The following is a 22,235-nucleotide window of genomic DNA, read 5'->3' on the forward strand; positions in this document are numbered from 1 at the left end:
ATATTTAATTTGGATGCTATTGTTTTATTATATTTTCAGGTGGTGAAGCAAAATAAGTTTGTGTTGGTAGAATGTTTGAAGAAGTTGACGGTGGTTTAACATGAAAGAACATCTCTATGTCTTTTGTTGATGTTTTTTGGTTGTTCGATGTACATTAACTTATTGTAACTTTTAACTTTTAATATCTAGACAATGTAAATGGTTAACGTTTTGGTTTGAAAATTTGATGAAGTTTTTGTATTGCTTGAATTTGTTGTTTAAATTTATTATGTTTGTTGACATGTTTTTCCACCCGTGTGTAACACAGGTATACCCTAGTAATTTCATTATGTTGTTGATTTAGAATTAGTTACTAACTTTTCTTTACTTAAAGTAGTTAAATGTATTGAATTAGAATAACCACTATAATCCAAGAAGAACAAGAAAATATCATAGTAGTTATATGATCTCAGAGCTCAGATAAAAGCTTAACATATCCAAATCCCTTACTGATGCTCCTTCTTTCACAGCCTTCATGGCATCTTGGTTAAGCTCCTTATCCTTAACTAGCTCTCGCAAGTCACCACTTAACGACTCGTCTAACAATCGAGCCAACTCGTGCGAGTCAGGAACTATATCAGCTCCACCCTCACAAACTCGTTTCCCAACACACAATTGGTCAACCAGAAGCGTAGCATTTGAAAATTGGTCTGCAACCATGGACCATGCCAACGCCATCACACCCGCCGCAATGCCTTCCAAGATAGAGTTCCACCAACAATGAGTCGAATACGAGCCTACTGCCTGATGTTTAAGTATAGCTAGTTGTGGAGCCCACCCTTTGACTATGAACCCTCGACCCGAACCGCTCACCAAATCTTCTTCGAACCCACTCGAGATCATAGTGCGTGAATCACTTGCATTTAAACTAAATATAAAGTCGATGCTAATAACGCACACATTTGCATCTCACTTAATGTGGCCCGGCTGCCAAAACAAATATATATGACTGAGTCAACGGGTTAATTATCGAACTAGATGAGCAGGCCGGGATAGAGTTGCACAAATCGGTTTTTTTTCTAATACCCGGGTTCGGGTATGGAACCGGTTTCGGGTATGATCGGGTATTGAGAGAAATCGGGTAGGGTTTGGGTAGGGTATGTAAAACTTGGAGCAATACCAACTTGAAGTACCCGAATGGTTAATACGAAAAGTATAAGGGTGGTACGGAAGATCTTAATGGGCGGTCTTGTGGAGATCCAAAGTTCAGGGACTAAATTGAATAACTTGGTGTCATAATTATCTTTTACTTATTAAATAAATTAGAAGTCTAGTTTAATTATGTTTTCTGGTTTGAGTAGGATTACAATTGTGGGTGTTATATAAACCCATCAAAGGTTTTATTTGTGTAGAGTAGAAAGAGTCTTAAAGTATTTTGTTCTTGTTTCTTATTAATGAAAAGAGTCGCATAAACATTTTATGCAATATCGTGTTTGGTGTTCTTGATTCACTTGTCTAAGGTTTAACAAGTGGTATTAGAGCCTAACGATCCAACTTGTGTTTCCGATCGACGACAAGTCTTGATGGTGATATTAGTTTCAATCAAAGACATAAAAGGTCAAGAAATCGATCGAAGAAAAAGGAGACCGTCAGACTAGGAAAAGAATAGAAGATTTGGTTGTGCTTTGATTCTTGCGTGTGAAATAATAAAGAAGCCGAGAAAAGTTATTTAATCGGTGAGAAAGAAATAATAACATTGTCCTCTATATATAATATTTTTTTTTTTGTTTTGTGGTTAACCCATATCATCACCAGAACGTCCAAACCACAATTGTGTTGTTAGAGATTTACATCACGGCGACTCCCACACACATTGTTTGAGTTTTGTCCTACATGAATTAACCTACACCAAAAGCCAAGCTCCACGTGTTTTTATTTGTGAGATATTACTGGATTAGCTCTGCCACCGTCGTTTGATCAGCAGTGTTTCCGGGTATAGTTATTTTCGTAAAGATGTATTGTTACTATTGATCACTCGTGAACCAAAAAATGTAAACATTCAGGAAAAGCCGATTGGCGGCATCAGCCTCTTCAGCGACAGCTTAAGATGAAGCGAAACGAAAAAAGCGATTTTTCTTGTTATTGAGAGGAGATGAAATGGCTCGAGCTAAAGTGAGAGGTTATTATATACACTCGACTGAAAGGAGAGGGGTGAAGTGACAATGAGGTACGCTGGTTGGCTAGTGTTATGAAATAGAGAAGTAGAGCAAGTCCCACCTACCAGTTTAGCGGAGAGTGACTCACCTACCAGGTTACCTGTCGTTATGAAGGAAGGTGCGCCACTCTCGTCACTGGGCGTTCTCACTTTTGCCTTGTTATCTCAGGACACTCTGCCAGGTTGTTCCTTGTTGACCGGCCTTGTGATTCTCGTTATAGAATGTAGTGCCCAACAGTTTAAAGGAACGGGTGAAGTCTCGGGATCCGCTCTAGTCAAGTAAGATATTTCCCCTGTAGAGTAGTCTCCGTATCAGTCCATGGGCTAAGGCGCAATTTCCTTCTTAGAGCCAGTAACTTCGTACTGAAAATTGGAGAAAAAAGAGTGACAGAGGCATCTTCCATTCATCTCGATTTTGGTTTTTCTGCACCATATTTTGATCTCCCTTTTCTTCGATCCGGAATTCCCAACAAATCCTTGACTCCTCGAATACAATAGGATTTCACACCTGGCGAATCTTTCACTCTACCTCCTCTTATTAAGACTATAGAATGTTCCTGCGAATTATGACCTTAAAGAAACCGATCACAGTTGTAGCAAAGGAACCGATCGCAACAAGAACTAGATCAAAGAGTCAGAAACAATGGCAGAGTTACAATTTGTAAGAGGAATCAAGAAGTTGAACCAGAGCAACTATAAACAATGGTCGACGTGCATCAAATCGTATCTTCAAGGTCAAGATCTTTGGCAAGTAACGAACGGTACCGAGACGAGACAACCTGCAAACAATATTAACTGTAGTATCTGGAAGTGGCAGGTGAAAGTGGGGCGGGCGATGTTTATCATCAAGACAACGGTTGATGATGATGTTTTTAATCACATTCAAGATCTCGAATACCCAAAGCAAGCGTGGGATACATTGGAGACCTTATTCACAAAGAAGAACGATGCTCGATTGCAATCAGTCGAAGGTGAGTTGATGACGATTTCTCAAGGTGACCTTCCTATTTCACAATATTTTCGTAAAGTTAAGAATTTGTGTCGCAAAATTGGAGAACTTGATCCACAGTCTCGGGTTAGCGATGCTCGTATGAAACGGATACTCATCCATGGTTTAAGGCCGGAGTATCGTAGCTTCGTTACCGCTATTCAAGGATGGGCGACCCAACCGAGTATTACCGAGTTTGATAATATTCTTGCCGGACAAGAAGCCTTAGCAAAACAGTTAGCCGAGGTGTCAATTAAAACCGAGAGTGAAGCCTTGTATGTCGGAAGGAAGGAGAAGCATCGGTTCTACAAAAATAAGAATCGTGATAGTGAGAAAGGCAAGGGTAAATATTGGGAGAATGAGAAACGTGACCGACCCAAGAAGAGATAATTGAACCGGAAGGGCCGGGTTGACAACTTTGAAGAAGATTCATCAGACGAAGAGAACCGAGACAAGGAATCAAGGTATCAATCAAAACAGTTTCCTTTTAGGTGTCATAAATGTGGAGAAAAAGGGCATATGAAAAAATACTGTCGAGAACCAATGGATGAAGGTAATGCAGTTGTTGTTAGAGAAGAAGAACCATGGAAAGTGGAGGCTAATATGGCCGAGGTTCAAGGAAAATATGCAGTTGACACCGAATTCAAACCAAACGTGGTAGATGAATGGTTTGAAGAAGGCTCCTGTTGGTGGACAAGTCAAGAAGTTGTGTCAGAGTCGAATCCGTTGAAGGTAACCTAGGAATCATCTATTGTTATTTTGAAACTAGATGATGAGGAAATTATGGTTGAAGAAGAAAGTACGGTTAATCAAGACGTAATCGTGACAGTAATCGAAGAAGACGAGAAAGAAACCGTGTTGGATGAAGTGAACGAGGAGGTAGTTCCGTCTCATGTTACGGTTGTTATGATGGAATAGAAGAAGTTGAAGATCAACAAACGAACAAAGTTGACGTTGGAGTTTGCTTGAGGTTCATGCAAAGTTCGTGTGATCCGAATCAACGAACAAACGAAGGACTTGAGTTTGAGAGGGAGCATGGATCAAGTGAAGATGGAAGAATTGCTTTGAGTACCATGATAGTTAGTCATGAAGTTGAGAAAGCAAAAGTTGTTTCCTATCTGAAACCGGGTGATGCAGTTGTAAACAATGGCAATCTCAAAACTAGCTCATGTGTAACCAGAAAAAAGAAACCCAAAGGTAGAGTGAAAAGGTTTAATCCAAGAATCAAACTCAAAGAGGTGTGAGCTTTACAAGGTGTGAAGGATCATGGAGGAACAATAGAAGTTGGCATTGAGAGGGAGTGTAAAACTTGAAGCAATACCAACTTGAAGGATTCGATTGGTTAATACGAAAAGTATAAGGGTGGTATAGAAGATCTCAAGGGGCGGTCTGGTGGAGATCCAAAGTTTAGGGACTAAGTTGAATAATTTGGTGTCATAATTATATTTTACTTATTATTAAATAAATTAGAAGTCTAGCTTAATTATGTTTCCTAGTTTGAGTAGGATTACAATTGTGGGTATATAAACCCATTTAATGTTTTATTTGTGTAGAGTAGAAATGGTAGAAAATATTTTGTTCTTATTTCTTTTTAATGAAAAGAGTCGCAAAAACGTTTTATGCAATATCGGGTTTGGTGTTCTTGATTCACTTGTCTAAGGTTTAACAGAGTATTGAGGAGAAAAACTCAAACCTATGCACCCGGGTAGGGTATGATCGGGTTCAGGTATTACCGGGTATTGGAACCGGGTATGTGTTCGGGTACTACCGGATTTTAATACCCGGTTTTGAATTTGTAATCATTTTATTCATTATAAATTTGTTTAAATTTTAATTTGCTTTGTAAATTATAAAAATAATTAAAACCATTAATTCACTTAAGCACAAATTGTTTACATAATAATACGCATTTAAAAAAAACTTAAACATAAAAGTTGTGAATTAAACATAAAAATATACTATAAAAACTCATGTATTGTTTCGGATATTTGAAAATTGGTATCGGGTATCAGGCATAACCGGGTATGGGTATTGGGTATGACCGGTTCCGGGTATTTACGGGTATAAATAGGGTACGGTTCCAGGTACGGATATTGAGCTCAAAATGCATACCATATCCAAACCCTTCGGGTGGGGTTGGTTCCGGTTTCGGGTATAGAATACCCGGGTATAAAAAATACCGGTTTCGCTATTTTTTTTGGGTCCGTTTCCGGGTACGAGTTTTTTGTGCACCTCTAGGTCGGGAGGTGGACTCGCAGTGCACCAGGTTCTTGCACTAGCCATCGGGCCATGTTCATCAGGAAGTAATGGGCCAACAGCCCAAACCTGATCATGGCCAAATTTGTTTTTTCATGTAGTCAATGTAAACCCCTTCTAGTCCGTTAAATGCGTTGTACACAATTCCCCAACTTTTCATATTGGACAACATTTCCCTCCTAAAAAAGATTCAAAATCATGGTCACCTTTTTTATAACTATGTGACGCTGGTGGCAAGGAAATTCGAGCGAGTTTGGGATCTCCGGAAAGGAAATCAAGAAATATTCGTTATCGGGTGTTTGCATTTTTATCGTTAATATTCGGTATGTCTCGCCTAAAGCATGAAAAATGGACGAACCAAGAGCACCTGTGTAAGGCCACGTTCCTGGTAGCCCTACTTTAGCGTCAGATTTACTCATAAACACAGTTCTACAAATCAGAGTTTATTAAAACTTTCGCGGAATATAAAACTTTAACCGTTTATTACAAAACATTTAATCTTTTCTTTGATACCATAACACAAAACATTATATTTAAAACATCTTTTCTCCTATCTTCATATGCCAGCCGTTCAACCCATGCCATGTGTCATCCTCATGCCTTCTCGATAAACATATTCACCTGCGTGCATACTAAAAGTCAGCTACGCTGAGTGAGTTTGTAGGTTCCTGGACGGATCGTACACGGGATGTCGCTATCTGCGCAGGTGCGGAATCCCTGCGTAGGTAGATACGAGGGTAGAATACGTATAAATCAAACACACGAGCAATAACCGAAACACGTTATATTGATAACCCGAACACGTGACACGAGGTCACTATTACAGACTCTGACTTGTAAACACTCAACTGAAACTAACCTCACGAAACTCGCTCTCTCCTCAAACTGTTACGGTGAACAGTTATATAAACACGACAACTTCGCCTTAGGCGAAGTTGTCCATAACTTCGCTTGTTCAACAAGTTCGCCTGAGCGAACTTGTTTACAACTTCGCTCGTTACATAAACATAAACATAATCAAAAACATAATTACATTACAGACTCGATTACAAACGTTAGACTATGAACTACTGACATACATGTACCAACAGACTCCCCCTTGGCAGTAGCTTCATATCTTGATCTTCAAAGCTTGAGTCTTGTAATCTTGTAGCTTTACGCGTGCGCTCCTTCTCTAACACATACCGACACCACCCTTTGATATTTCCTTGCTTGATCCTTCCAAGCAGGAATGTAGAAGATCTTCTTTTCGTTGAGCATCTTCAGATCAGCTTGCGATAGATTAACAAGATGCATCGGGTCGTAAACCCTAAGCACTTCTTGTTCATCCTCATCTTCCATTACCGCCTCCGCTGTTTCACAATCCACGAACCACCATTTTAGGTCTTTGAGCACGTCCTTGGGCATAAGCTTCATCGGTACTTCTTTAAGGCACCGGATAGGTTTATACTTCATAACCATCCAAGGCTTTCCATCAGCTCTCAAACCTCTATCCTTGTCTTCGACAAGTTTCCCCTTTTGTGGTTTCAGCAGCTCAAACTTCTTCTCCTTAATGCTCTCTTTCCATACGATCTTTCCGATGACTCTAGCCATGTTATTGTCACTTCGATTTATCAACCCCAATCTGGCCAAGTCTTTAACCTCACATTCAGGCAGTGTGTTTAATGATCTCAAAGTTCTCCTGAAGTACTGAATCCCGTCATATCTTTTGATCACGAAGAGTCGCAGCTGCTCATCATATATCCAGCAGATAATACCTTTCTTTGCTTCAGCGTATCCCTTAATATTGTAACTCTTTTTGAACATTTTAGGGACCGCCGGTTTCTTCGTCTTTACGAACCATTGAGCACAACCTTCCTTCCAATTCGGCTGCTCTTCCCATTCAGTATCTTCCACAACTGTCTCATCACCCATATCGTGCATCTCAACCTCTGGAATCTCGTGTTCAATATCTTCATCTACTATCTCCCCTTCTTCTATCACACTTTCAACAATAATTTGCTCACCGATCTTCTCAATCTCATCACTCGGCAGCACATCTTCTTCAAGCATAAAATCATCATCATCATCTAGCTCTTTCAACGCGTCGATTACATCATCAACATCATCATCATCACCAGCTGCGCTTGTAGACTCCCCCTCAGCTGTGGAAGTACCAAGAGCTATAGAAGTTCTTGGCAGCTCACCACCTGCACCTTCCGGTGCATTGGGATCATCGTCATGATCTTCTCTCCGTTTTGTCCTCAACTCATCTCCCCTACAGCTCATCTCCCCCTGAGATGCCAAGAACGCTTTCATAGCGTCTATGATCTTCCCATGCTCGACCAGGAGGGAGGCCTGTAGTTGGTTTGCTTCCACTAGGCTTTGAATGGTCTTGGACTGCTCAGCTACAATCCTCTCTAGTGAAGCTATCCTTTCGGAGTCTGAAGTAGGCGTTGGAGTTGGCGGGACATCAGCAGCAGAAGTGACCGCAGGTGGTACACTTGGTAACCCTGCAGTAGTAGTGACTGTAGACTCAACAAATCGTGCTACTACCACCGATGGAGTAAGCGATTGAGGTGGTAGAGACACAATTGTTGGAGTCGACGTCTGGACGGCAGTAACCTGTGCTGTAGAAGGAATAAGAGACATACCAGACAAGGCAGGTGGAGCAAAACGTACCAGCCTTGAAGTTTCTCCAGCTTTCGAACCCATACCTGTCCGTTCTCTTCTTGAACGTCTGAGCACTAGCTGAACTGCTTCTTTTTCATCATCTTCCTCGTCATCGTTGTCAACCGTTCTCATCCTCTTCCCAATCGTTCTCTCCCTAGACACCAGCAAACGTCTAGCTTCAGCAAATGTCTCATCAAGATCGGAGTCAGCTACCGAAGTAACTGCTCTAGTAACATCCATGGCCTGAGAACCCGAGACATCCATATCAAACAATCCTTGGCCGCTAAAAGCAGTATCAAGGTCGACGTCTTCAGCAGTAGGCACAGCAGGCGCAGCTGATACAGCAGGAGGTGCTGCCGCCTGTTGTGGTCTTGGGTCTCTGAACTCGTCCCCACCAGCAGGAACATACTCCGGATTGACAAGATACCCGAACAGTGGAGTATGCCTGGGACGCAGCTCAGGCTTGCTTCGTGCGCTAGAAGTGCGACACTGAGCAAAGATACGCTTCGTCACACATTCAACGTATCTAATAGGGCGTCTCTGAGGTAGCAACGGAGCCACATGATTGAGAATCATTTGTAAGAATAGAGGATACATAATAAATCGCTCACGCGCCACAGCCCTCCTCTGACGATCAATCTCATAAAATATCAGCTGACTAAATGAATATCTTCTGTTGTAAGTCAGGGCAGTCATGGCAGACTGCATCGTCGCGCCCATTCCATCAGTTCCTGCCTTCCTCCCAGACATGCACACGATCAAAACGTGCATTAGGAAGCGCCACTGATCTAACAAAAATCCTTTTCTCCTCTGCGTGTCCCCCAACGGACCTGAATAACCCATCCTGAGAAATGCCCCATCACGAAAAGGAGCTACGAACTCCGTTGGGTCATCCCTCGTTTCTTCTCCAAACTGCAAAGCCAACCGTATATCTTCTGAAGAGAACTGCACAACATGACCATTTACGGTTGCTCGCATCACCGGGGGCTCAACCCGGCAATCATACTCTACCGACTGCCAAAAGTCTTCAATGTTAGGTAATGAAATAGGCAGGGTATTCGTGATCGCATGGAAGATCCTTGAGCGCAGGAGAAATGTTATTATTTCCCTGTAGTCCTCCACGCCACTTGCGTCTGGGTCTAACATGATGTACTGGTTATGCGCTGGAAAGAACTGTCTTTGATCATTACCGTCATCACCACCAGCACCGCCAACAGCAGCCATATCTGCACCAAACGAACCAAGTTAGATAACTGTTAAGCAACTCACAAGTTCGCGTTATACCATGAGCGAAGTTGTGATTAAAACTGTATAGGCGAAATTAATGGTGAGGCGAAGTTGGAAACAACTTCGCTTCATCTGTAAGTTCGTCTAAATAACTGTTAAACAAATTGGTTTAGGCGAAGTTGAAGATAACTTCACCTTATCACAACATCGCCTCAGGCGAAGATAAGTGTTAGGCGAAATTAAGCCCCAGGCGAAGTTGCGGATAACTTCGCCTAAACCCTAACATCGCCTTCATCTGAAACGGCGACTGTTCAGATTCCAACACCGGAAATCCGGTGTTTTTGGCTAAGTACGATGATCAAGGACATCAATACACATGATATTAAGGATGTGAAGTTGAAAAGAATGTCCATGCTCACGTTAACACAAGTTTTTAAGATTTTTGTTTTGAAGGTCCGACGACCCGAGGTCTCGAACCGGGTAAAAACGACCATGAAAAGAACATGATTTTGAGGTATAACGACAACACGTACCCTCAAGTGATAATCGAAACTGGAAACGAAGATCGAATACGAAAATAAATCAAGTTCGCCGGAAAATCGGAGCTCAAGTTCGCTGAGAATTTTGAAAATAATGATATTTACTGTTTGAAAAGCCTTATATAGGGTCAGTGTAGTTCAGGCGAAGTTACGAATAACTTCGCCTAGGCGAAGTTATGCACAAGTTCGCCTGATTCAACTACTTCGCCTATAATTTCAAAATCAAACCCTTTAAGTTTGAACATTTAGTCAATTAACATTTGAAAGTTTCATAAAGAGTTAAACAAAAATGATCAAGTCTAAGTAACCAGATATAAAATAATACAACTACAAAAATAGAAAAACTTATAAAAATTTAACGAAATAAGGGATCAAATTTCAGTCTAGTCAGGGACCACTATGTTTTTAGAAAAGATCCTAACAGGAATCACAATCACTACGTGTTTAGCCGTATTATGACATAGAGAAACAGGTTGTAAGCATGTAAATAACTTAAATGGTTTTCATCGTTTCTGTGATATGGATTAAGGTTCAATTTAGCTCAAAATTTAAGTGGGCAACAACTCAGAGATAATGAAGCCTTCTATCTATTCTCAAGGCGTATTTGGCTATACCCAAGTCACCCCGAATTGACTTCGACCCATAGTGTCTGATTAACTTGTAGATACTCGTTGTCTGCTTCCCGTTCTCTTCTTACTCCAGAATTGAGAAGTCTTGATTGTTACAATAACTCATAAGTACTTAACAAATTTTTTTTTTTTAATCAAACATACTTATAGACTTCGGAGTACTAAACCACTGTAAGTCCCGAATCTGGATCACTGCAGTGTCTTGAAATGCTTTCTTCACGGGAATCAGAACACTTACGGGCTCGTGTATGACTGGGTAGTCGCTTTTCTGCCTATCATTCGGAAAGAAATGCGTGAAGACATTCAAAACTCTTAAGGAGTTTCCACGTAAAATCGAGTAATTTAAGTTAATATCACATACACTTTTACGCACCATAAAAATTACCATGACATACAATGACTGTCCTAAAGTCTTTTAAGCCTAATAACTTCACTAGTTAAGCACACACAATCAGTATATATATCATTTTCCAAGGTTGGATCAACTTTCTGTTAAACATAGCACATTTACTTCATACGAAGTACTAGACTTGAAAAGTAATTTCATTTCCCTAAAAAAAAAATTTGACTTCAGTCACCCCGATCAAGTCAAAGTCTTCAGGTAAACGGCAATCCTGAAGATCCAATGGATCAACTGGACCGACCACATACAAGTATGTGTCCTTCTAACTATGTATGACCGACTAATTTTCAGCGACAGAAAGAAAACACATCATAACTGCCCCGGTCACTTTCAGTCATCTGGTTAATGGCGACCCTCATTTTCTAAGTAGAAACGAGGACCAAAACATATCCGTGGATATGTCCATCAAACTGAGGTAACCGACTAATTTTAAGCAGTAGTGATTTTTTTTTTTTAAATAAACACAAAAACATGGTTACTCGGGATTGATCATCCCGTTCAGCTCAATTAGGTTTTGAAATCTGGATTTATCAAACGCTTTTGTAAATAAATCAGCGAAATTTTCGAGCGTATCGACTTTTTCGATCTTAATCAGTTTCTTCTCAGCACAATCCCGTATGAAATGATGACGAATGTCAATATGTTTGGTTTTACTATGTTTCACGGGATTGTTAATTACTGAGATGGCTGCAGTGTTATCAATTAAAATAGGAGTGAGTAAGAAATTCAGACCATAGTCGCGCAATTGTTGCTGAATCCACAAAACCTGTGAAGAGCAGTTGGATGCTGCCATATATTCAGCTTCACATGTTGAGATTTCAACTGACGTCTGTTTCTTGCACTGCCAGGAAACTAATCTTCCACCGAGAAACTGACATCCTCCTGTTGTCGACTTCCGACTCTGATTGCACCCTCCATAATCAGAATCAGTATAAGCAACTAGTTCCACGTCTCCTCCCTTCGGATACCACAACCCTAGCTTCGGCTTGCCCTTGAGATACCGTAGTATCCTCTTTGCACCTTTCAAATGAGGTTCTTTCGGATTTGCCTGAAAACGTGCACAAAGACAAACAGCAAACATTATATCAGGCCTAGAAGCAGTTAAATACATTAATGAACCTATTATCGCCCGATACAGAGTTGGGTCCACATCTGCGTCACCATCTGATTCAGCGCCCAATTTGTGATTGACGCAGATTGGAGTGTCATATGGAGAACTGTCCTCCATCTTGAATCGCTTGAGCACATCATGAACGTACTTCGTCTGATGAATGAACATCCCGTCCTTCTTCTGATCAACCTGCAATCCTAGAAAGAAAGTTAGTTCACCCATAGCACTCATTTCGAACCTTTTCTTCATGACATCTTCAAAATCTTGACACATGGAGACTCTTGATGCAGCAAATATGATGTCATCCACGTAGACTTGAACTAGTAGGAAGTCGCTTCCTTCTCTCTTCACGAACAGTGTGCTGTCAATTAAACCCCTTTCAAAACCATTCTCGAGCAAGTAGTCTGATAACGTTGAATACTAGGCACGAGGTGCCTGATGTAATCCATATAGCGCCTTGCTCAACTTGTATACGTGATCTGGGAAGTCTGGGTCAGGAAAACCCGGAGGTTGCTCAACATACACAACCTCATCAACTTTTCCATTTAAAAACGCACTCTTCACATCTAGCTGAAAGACCTTCATCTTCTTGAACGCAGCAAACGCCAAAAACAATCTTATTGCTTCCAACCGGGCGACAGGAGCGAACACCTCATTGTAATCAATACCCTCTTGCTGATTAAAACCTTTAACAACCAGCCTTGCCTTGTTTCTAATGATAATCCCCTTTTCATCCCTCTTGCACTTAAACACCCATTTTGTGCCTATAGCATGCACATTCCTTGGTTTTTCAACCAAAGACCAGACTTCCATCTTCTCGAATTGAGCCAACTCTTCTTGCATGGCCTCGACCCACGAGCTGTCCTTAAGAGCCATTTGATAATTTTTCGGTTCAATCTGGCTAATAAAGCAGGAGTACAAACATTCGTTCATTATACCCGTTTCTTTAATGCTTGTATAAACACAGGTGTGCTCATTCAAGCTACTTCTGGTTTGTACACTGGAGGACACATCACCTATAATATTCTCCAATGGGTGATCTTTGTGAATTCTCGTGGTCGGAACAGCACCGACATGCAAATTATCTTCCAAATTTGAAGAGATCTCATCAATGGTTGTTTCTGGCTGGGAGTGAAATGGATTGATAAACTCATCTTCAGGTAAGGCAGCAGGGGTATCAATAGTGTTTGATGTGGAAGATTGACTTTTCTCAATAAGCTGTCGTTGCAATAGATTCTCTTCCTCATCAAGTATCATCTTCGACGCAATTCTTTCTTCTTCTTCAGAAATTTCCAAATTAGGGATGTTAAATGACTTAAACAGCTTAACATAGTCGAAAAGCTCAGCATGTCCATTGCTTGGTTTTGGCGATTGGTAACTAGTAATGTCGGTGTTACACACCACCTCCACCTTGCAAGTCGACGTATTGAAGACCCGTCTGTTGGGAGTCCCAACAACATAACCGACTAAGATTCCTTCATCGGCTACTTCACCAAATTTCGAATTAGTCTTCAAAATCGAACAAGGAGACCCGAATGGTTCAAGACCGCTCAAGTTGGGCTTACTTCCATGCATAAGCTCGTAACATGTTTTTCCAAGTCTCTTAACCGTTAACACCCTATTCAGAACATAGCAGGCTGTAGCAACTGCTTCAGCCCAGAATATCACAGGAAGTTTTGAATCTGCCAGCATAGTTCTGGCTCCTTCAATTAAAGTTCGGTTCTTCCTTTCAGCCACTCCATTCTGTTGCGGAGTATACGGAGCGCTGTATTGATGTTCAATTCCTTTCTGAAGACAGAAGATTTCCATTTCAAAGTTCTTGAACTCTGTTCCATTGTCACTTCTGATGTATTTAACTGATTTACTCATGACGTTCTCAACTTTTGTAATTAGATTCTTCACCATTTGAGCCGTCTCATCTTTCGATTTCAGAAAATATACCCACGAATATCGCGAGTAGTCATCAGTGATCACCAAGCAGTAAGAGGTACCTCCTAGACTTTTTACATTCACGGGACCGAAGAGATCCATGTGAAGTAGTTCTAGAGTACCGGCAATAGAGTTGACCTTCTTGGTGAGATGGGATTTCTTGTGTTGCTTTCCCTTCTTGCATGCTATACATTTGTCTTCAAAGTTAAAACTTTTTAAGGGAACGCCCATCACAAGCCCATTCTTGACAATGAAGTTCATCTTCCGAAGATGAATGTGCCCCATTCTCCTGTGCCACAATTCAGATTCTGATTCGCTTGCTTTCGTCATTAAACAAGATTCTCCCGTGGCCATTTCAGTAGACCTCATATCCATCACATATGTATTTGTTTCACGTGGAGCTTTCATTACTATCCATTCGTCTGGTATCTGGAAACCAGGCTTCAACACGATCGCTTCATTCTTCGTGAAATGGACAGTGTAATCTTTATCACAAATCTGCGACACACTCAGCAGATTGTGCTTCAATTCCTCCACAAAATTCACATTCTCAAGTGTCATCCTTCCATTTGACACTGTACCTCTACCAGTAATTCTTCCTCCGCTTTCACCAGCAAAACTAACTCTCGCCCCCTGAACAGGTTTTAAGTCTTGCAACAAGTGTTTGTTGCCCGTCATGTGCCGGGAACAGCCGCTATCTACAATCCAAAGACTGTGGGCAGCCCTGTTCAACTGTTCCTGCACAATAAAACAGAGAATTAGAATCTTGGGACCCAAGACCAATTGGTCTTGGATCGATACGTCCCGTACCCTGGCTTTCCAAAGTTAGCATCAGGATAATTCCTGTAAGTCCTGTTAGGAAATCTCCTTGAAGATTGAGTGTGATGCCTTCCAAACCTATGTGAATTGAAAGTGTTATATCTTGTGGTTTGGTTGAAAAACTGAGGTTTGTTTTTATGAAAACTTGAATTAGTTACATTTTGGCATTTTGAAAAGTTTTCATTTTTAGCAGGATCAAACTGATGCTTATTCTCAGTTTTGTTTGGCCTCACACCTCTGTATCTCGGCGTCAGAGGGCAATCTGCAACAAGATGTCCTAATTTATTACATCTAAAGCAACACCTACTCTCCATTTTCTTTTCAAATGTTGGTTTGGATGTAGAGGCAGTGTTACCAGCCGTTCGTCTCACATAAGGTGGGACGTACGGATTGAGTGGAGTACTCTTTTTAGAAGTTTTATCTTTATCTCCACCAGTGGGTAACACCACCTTCTCTTTCGTCTTACCTGATTCGGACAACTTATCCGAATCCGATGAGACTAGACTCGTAACAGAAATATTTACACTAGAAACAGGCGAACTCGTTTCGCCATTACTAACAGTTGGTTCTTCACATGTAACCTTGATTGGAACTGTCTGAGGAACTTCAAAATCCATAGATTTCTGAATACTAGGGTTGAAAGTGTAGTTGTGGTTATAAGGTGGTGGAACCTCGTGATAACCAATTCCTCCTCTCTTTGGAGAGGTACCTTGATCACTAACGAGGTGATCTAAAATAGCTGAGGAATTTCGGAACTGCTCGAGTTTTCGGTTCAGTTCCACCACTTTCACCTGGTGGTCAGCAATCTGCTTTTCACGATCAGCAATAAGTTTAGTCTTTTCTTCTAAAACCTCATAACTTAGGTCAATTACATCAATTTTTTCAGCAAGTTTAGTTTTTAAGCTTTTGACATCTTTTTCACATGCTTTTATTTTTACTTTGTAACTGTTTTCTCTTGCCTTAGTAAAATGATGATCTTCTTTAAGAGTTTTAAATTCAGCATCTAAACGAACATACTGATCAGTTATGGTCGCAAGCTGCTCAGACAAATTCTCACATTTTGTACAAACAGGTTTAGGACTTACCTCGGAGGGTTGACCATCGTTATCTGCCATGAAAGCTTTCTCCTCACCAGTAGCTTTCTCCTCTCCAGTCATCTTCTCACAATCTTCATTTTCTACCTTAGCCATATTCGCCTGCTCACCAGTTTCATTCGCATGCAGGTTCCAGTTGTATTCACCGGCTTCTCTAGACAACATGGCATTGACTTCTTTACTAATTCCAGTAGGCTGTGCAGATCGGCCTTGACCCCGTTCAACTCTCTCGTTTCTGCATTCTTTAGCAAAGTGCCCATACTGTTGACAGTTATAGCACCTCATTTTAGACTTGTCGAATCCGGGCCTACCACCAACAAACTTTCTCCCCGTCTTATTCATGAAACGCTTGACTCGCCTCACTATCATGGCCATTTGCCATTGCAAATCCATCTCCTCCAGATCATCAGCATCGATCTGGTCATAATCCTCATCCAAAACAGCAGGGTCCACAATCTTCCCTTGTATGTAGTTCTCATATGAAGCAATAAAAGATGCATAGACTGCAAACTGCTCTTCAGCAGATTTGACACTCATTGGCATCTTGGAATAGTTATTGCTTGAGGCACTTGGAGAGAAACTACTGTTGGATGTTTGAGGTTTCGAAGCACTTGAACCTCCAGCAACGAAGCAAACATCACCGTTCATGTTTACTGAAACGTTTCCTTCATGAGAAGAGTCAGAACCTGACTCTCCTTTGGAGTAGTAAGCAGCAGATTCAGGCTTCGAACTTGAGCCTGACTTAAGTTTGGCACCATACATACCAGGGTCTTGAATCTGATCTGTTGGTGTCTCTTTACGAACCATATTAAGCTCAAAGGTTCTGAGCTTGTTTACTGCAGTCTCCAAATCACAATTAGGAAAGTCTCTGTCTTCCCTCATCAGAACTGTGCACATTTCCCACTTCGGTGGGAGAGCATCGAGAAGCTTTTCAACTATCTCCTCTTCTCTGTAAGCAATCGAATAGTTGTTTAGCTCTGTCATTAGATGATAATATCGAGTGATAATATCATCCAGAGATTCGTTCTTCAAATATTTGAAGACAGAGAACTGAGTCTTCAACAATTTAATCTTCGAGGCACGAATACCTACGTTCCCTTCGAATCTATTTTTAAGAGCATCCCAAAGCTCTCGAGCCGATGTATACTTTCTGAAAGTATGAAGGATCTCCTGTGGAATAGCCATAGTGATAGCTGCGTGAGCCTTGCTTTCGGCTTTGTACATCTTCTTCTCCTCTTCATCCATCTTGCTGTACTTCTTAACTACATCACGACCTTCGTACACCATGGTCGGTGGGATATATCCATCCTGGATGCACACCCACATCTTTGCATCCTGGTATTTAATATACTGAATAAACCGATCCTTCCATGCAACAAAGTCGGTTCCTTTTAACAGCCTTGGAGTCTTAGTGGCTGACCCCGCTTCGACTTCCATTTTCACCAATTCAGAGATGTTAATTTGCGACATCTTCTCAAAAACCCGAAAAATTCAAAATTTTGTCCAAACAGTACTAAAGGCGAAGTTAAGAATAACTTCGCTTAAGTGTTAACTTCGCTGGAAAAATTCTTAAGTTAGTGTGACTCGGCGAAGTTGAGAATAACTTCTTAAAGTAAGCGAACTTATCAGGTAAGCGAAGTTGAGGATAACTTCGCTTAGGCGAACTTAGCAGGAAAGCGAAGTTGTGAATAACTTCGCTTAACCTTATATCTTCGCCGAAACCCTACTTTCAGTGACGGCAACTTCGCCTGAAGAACAGTAACTTCGCCCGATGAACACTGAAAATATTCAGATCTAATGTCGACGAATCTGCAGTTTTCGGTCGTTGTAAACGCTTGAAAATGACTGTATAAAGTGATTAGAACTCAATACGAACAAAAACTCGTCCCGTAAATAGGTCAAACGAGACGTTTTCTACACCCGCGTGAAATCCCGAACCTCACAATCGAGCCGATGGCTCTGATACCAATTGTAGGTTCCTGGACGGATCGTACACGGGATGTCGCTATCTGCGCAGGTGCGGAATCCCTGCGTAGGTAGATACGAGCGTAGAATACGTATAAATCAAACACACGAGCAATAACCGAAACACGTTATATTGATAACCCGAACACGTGACACGAGGTCACTATTACAGACTCTGACTTGTAAACACTCAACTGAAACTAACCTCACGAAACTCGCTCTCTCCTCAAACTGTTACGGTGAACAGTTATATAAACACGACAACTTCGCCTTAGGCGAAGTTGTCCATAAATTCGCTTGTTCAACAAGTTCGCCTGAGCGAACTTGTTGACAACTTCGCTCGTTACATAAACATAAACATAATCAAAAACATAATTACATTACAGACTCGATTACAAACGTTAGACTATGAACTACTGACATACATGTACCAACAGAGTTCTAGTTAATCAGGCGACATACAATACATACACATATCTTACATACGTCACATAATATCTATTAAAAGAACCATGGCTATTGCCCAAGCTATATGTATATTTTCCATAGAAGGACACTCTGTATAAATTCTCCATAGGAGAACACTATATATATATATATATATATATATATATATATATATATATATATATATATATATATATATATATATATTCTCCATAGAAGGGGCATCCTATTTACTTCCAAAGAAGGAACACTATGTTTTCCATTAAAGGGACACTATGCTTCCCATTAAAGAGACACTAGGCTTTCCATTAAAGGAACATTAGGTTTCCATCAAAGGAACATTAGGCTTTCCATCAAAGGAACTCGGGGCTTTCCATTAAAGGAACACTATATATATTATCCGTATAGGGAACTCTGTATATAAGTTATCATTTAATATCCATATAGGAAGACACTCATAGCTATTCTTGGCAATACGTGCAATATCCGAAGATCGTTCACGTATCGACAAGTAATCATCCCTGCGTTACATACATTATCCATATCTTTATTTATAACCTAACGGTACATGCAATATCCGAAGATCGTTCATGTACCGACAAGCAATCATTCATATCGTACACATATATCACATAGGACATACACTTATCACTTAGGATAAGTGTATTGACTAATCACATCGAGTATGCACACAGCCCCGAAAACATAACAAGGAAGTGGGGCTAGAAACCACCTGATCTCGGTTACTTCTTCTGCTAACGGTTACTCCTTCTCGAGCTGTGCGCGTCTAACTGTTTTAATTACAGTATTAAGTACCTCTCTAGTCATCTCATTGCTACTTAATTAGTCTTACACGTCTAAGCTGTTTTACTTCATTAAATCATTACCTGGTTAGTTAATCGTTACTCATTAACCTTTAAAGGTATCTTTCATAAATTGCCAAACTCCAAGGGCTGTTATGTAATTATATAATTCTTTTCTAAGTCCAGGGACCATTCTGTCTTTATATTAAACTCCTAGTTCGTTACTTTGCCCTTAACGAATTGGGTAAAGAATCACCCTCTGATTCGCTAAGCTCCCATAACGAACTAGCTAACGAATCACCCTCTGATTCGCTAAGCTCCCATAACGAACTAGCTAACGAATCACCATCTGATTTGCTAAGCTACCATAACGAACTAGCTAACGAATCACCCTCTAATTCGCTAAGCTCCCATAACGAACTAGCTAAAGAATCACCCATAACGAATCACCCATAGTTCTTATCCAGACTTTGACTCAAGGGTCAAAGTCAAAATCGTCAAGAACAGCAAATAGTCAACAGATCTTAGATCTGCAATTAATCCTTCGTTTCTTAACCAAATATCACGATTTTGGTATCAACGGAATCGTCGGACCAGCTCCTACAAACCCCAACCATCAAATCGGCCTAACATCGATGTTTAAGGGGTGCGATTTAGGCATATAGGTTACGGGTTCTTTTAGGTTAACAATTAACCTATCAAATGCTAATCAATTCCAGTAATATTTGTTGTTTTGGGTTCGTTTATAACAAACTAACACAGATCTATGATTTCCCAAATCAAACCGAACCTATACGAACGATTTCTAACTATAAACTTACCTTGAACGAGTCGAACTACGAACACGGTTAAGCCTTGATGTTGTTTTGGTCCGTCACGACGTTTCAGCACCAACAAGCTCGGGTTTTCGCCTTCGGATCTTGGTTCGGGTTATAAGATGGTGCTGTGTGTGTTTTCTAAGGTGTAGGCTAGTGTGTAGATTAGGATAAAAATGGAAAGGATTAGGGTTTAAGGGGTATTTATACTCCCTTAAGCCCATGGACCTAAGACCCATCTTTCCCTTTTGGTCCATAATTAAGTTCATCTAAAAGCCTACTTATCCTATCATATTTATTATTATTATCCGAACGAAAAATTGGGATGTTACAACCTGAAGTTGAAAACATTACTCGTTTAATGCCTAGGTGGGACGTGAGCTCGGTAGTCCACCCGAGAAAGAGATTGGAGATGATGTCCACGGGCGGTGAAGGCTGGGACACTACAAGAAACTGGTCTTTTTCCCGACGATATGGTATCCCGACGACATGTTGTCGGGATAGAAAATCCCGAAATTCTTTACACGTGACAGTTGTTAATACGCGAGATCAACTTTGACTAAACCAAACCGTTGACTCGATACTTCTCCCAACGACTTTTGTCGGGATAGAGTGTTTATATTTTATTTTTTCTTTTCTTTAAAAGCATATTAAATTAGAAACAAATAACAAAAAATTAACTACCAAATCCCGACGACATGTTGTCGGGATAGAGTTTTTATGTTTTATTTTTTATTTTCTTTAAAATTATCTTAAATTAGAAAAAAATAATAAAAAAGGTAACTACCCAATCCAGATGACATGTTGTCGGGATAGAGTGTTTATATTTATTTTTTTTCTTTTCTTTAAAACTATCTTATATTAGAAACAAATAATAAAAAATTAACTACCCAATCCCGTCGTCATGTTGTTGGGATAAGATTTTAATAGTTTATGTAAAATATTTATTTTATCTTTTTATTAAAGAATAAAACATTTTCTTAAAAATGTACGTTTTTTGTAATATTTATCCCGACGACATGTAGTGGGGAAAGTTTTTTTGTTTTTTTCGGGACGAAGCTATTCCGACAACACTTTTCCCGACTATATGTCGTTGGGATAAAAAATTTATATTTATACCAACTGCATGTTGTCAGGAAAAGTTTAGAAATAGTTGTCAGGATAGGCCAGATTTGTTGTAGTGAGATTTGAACTATGTAACAATGGGATTAAACAATTGTTGTTTGGAAAGTATTTTGGATATAATTGGTTGTGGGGATGATGGGCTAATTTCCGGATCAGCCAAGAGAAGCTTGTGTAGAGAAGGATATGAGGAGATGAGAGGGTGATATAATGCTTAAAATATATGTTTCCCTTGTATATTTTATTTAACATTTAATTAGTTTTTGTTCGTTTTTAGCTAAGATTTGTATACTACTAACATTATTGTGTTTTGTAGGTTCCGGAGGTTGATTATGGTCGAAAAGGGAGAAACACGAGAAGCCGGAACGCATCAGGAAATGAACCGAAAGGAGAACCGGTCGGTCAGACCGCCACCCTATATTGTGCGTCGCGCCGTGCGGCCATGGGGACCATTCATGGACGTGGGTAGCGGCCACCATCAGATTCCAGATAGTTTACTTGTTTGTCAGGTTTTGGGTCCTGTTTCACTATATAAACACCCTTAATCTTAACCTGAAGAATACCCTACAGCCACCAGACGAATTTGAAGATTATTTGAGCTATATTTCGAGATTCTTGGCGGTTTTGAAGGCAAGAGAGCATCCGGTGAAGAGTTAGACATTCGAGAGTGAAGATTATGGGTTTTATCACCTTTGATTTTTCGTTCTTTATTATTTCACCATGTTTTCTTATTTTATTACTTTGTTTGATTTTGATTACATGATGCTTGGCTAAACTCTATAAACTACCTAGGTCATGATGAACCTTTGTTTGGTTGAATTTTAATAGGGATTATGTTCGTTATGGATTTTATGTTATAAGTAAATTGTTGAGTTTGATTTAATTGATGCGTATGATTACTTGGTTTTATTTGCTTAAGTTTATTGTTTCACATTACCCTTGTTGATTGTTTCATAGGATAGGTTTTTGTTAGGTCATTTCTTGTGTGTTCTTGACTAGTTTGTGATTGATATGCATTAAAATCATAGAAACAATAAAACTAATCAAATAAATGAAAGTGAGCTGCTGGAGCTGTAAGGTGATAGGTTATTGATAGATCTTTGTTGATTAGGATTTCTAGATTTAGTTCTTCGTAAGGTGTTCGTCTAGGTTTGATTGTCAACTTAGCTTATTAAGTCAATTGAGTCTGCTTAGCAATCTTTGATTTCCGCAATGTAAGGTAGGATTTCGCCATAAAGATAC

General features: G+C 40.1%; 1 pseudogene; it reads right to left on the bottom strand.

Moving 5' to 3' along the window:
- Positions 1 to 438: 438 nt before the first annotated feature.
- On the bottom strand, positions 439 to 21,654 carry LOC143557535 (UDP-glycosyltransferase 89B2-like; annotated as a pseudogene).
- Positions 21,655 to 22,235: the final 581 nt, after the last annotated feature.

Source organism: Bidens hawaiensis, unplaced genomic scaffold, assembly GCF_021521415.1.
Source record: "Bidens hawaiensis isolate Kalapana, Puna unplaced genomic scaffold, B.hawaiensis_p1.1 tig00001087_1, whole genome shotgun sequence".
NCBI lineage: Eukaryota > Viridiplantae > Streptophyta > Magnoliopsida > Asterales > Asteraceae > Bidens > Bidens hawaiensis.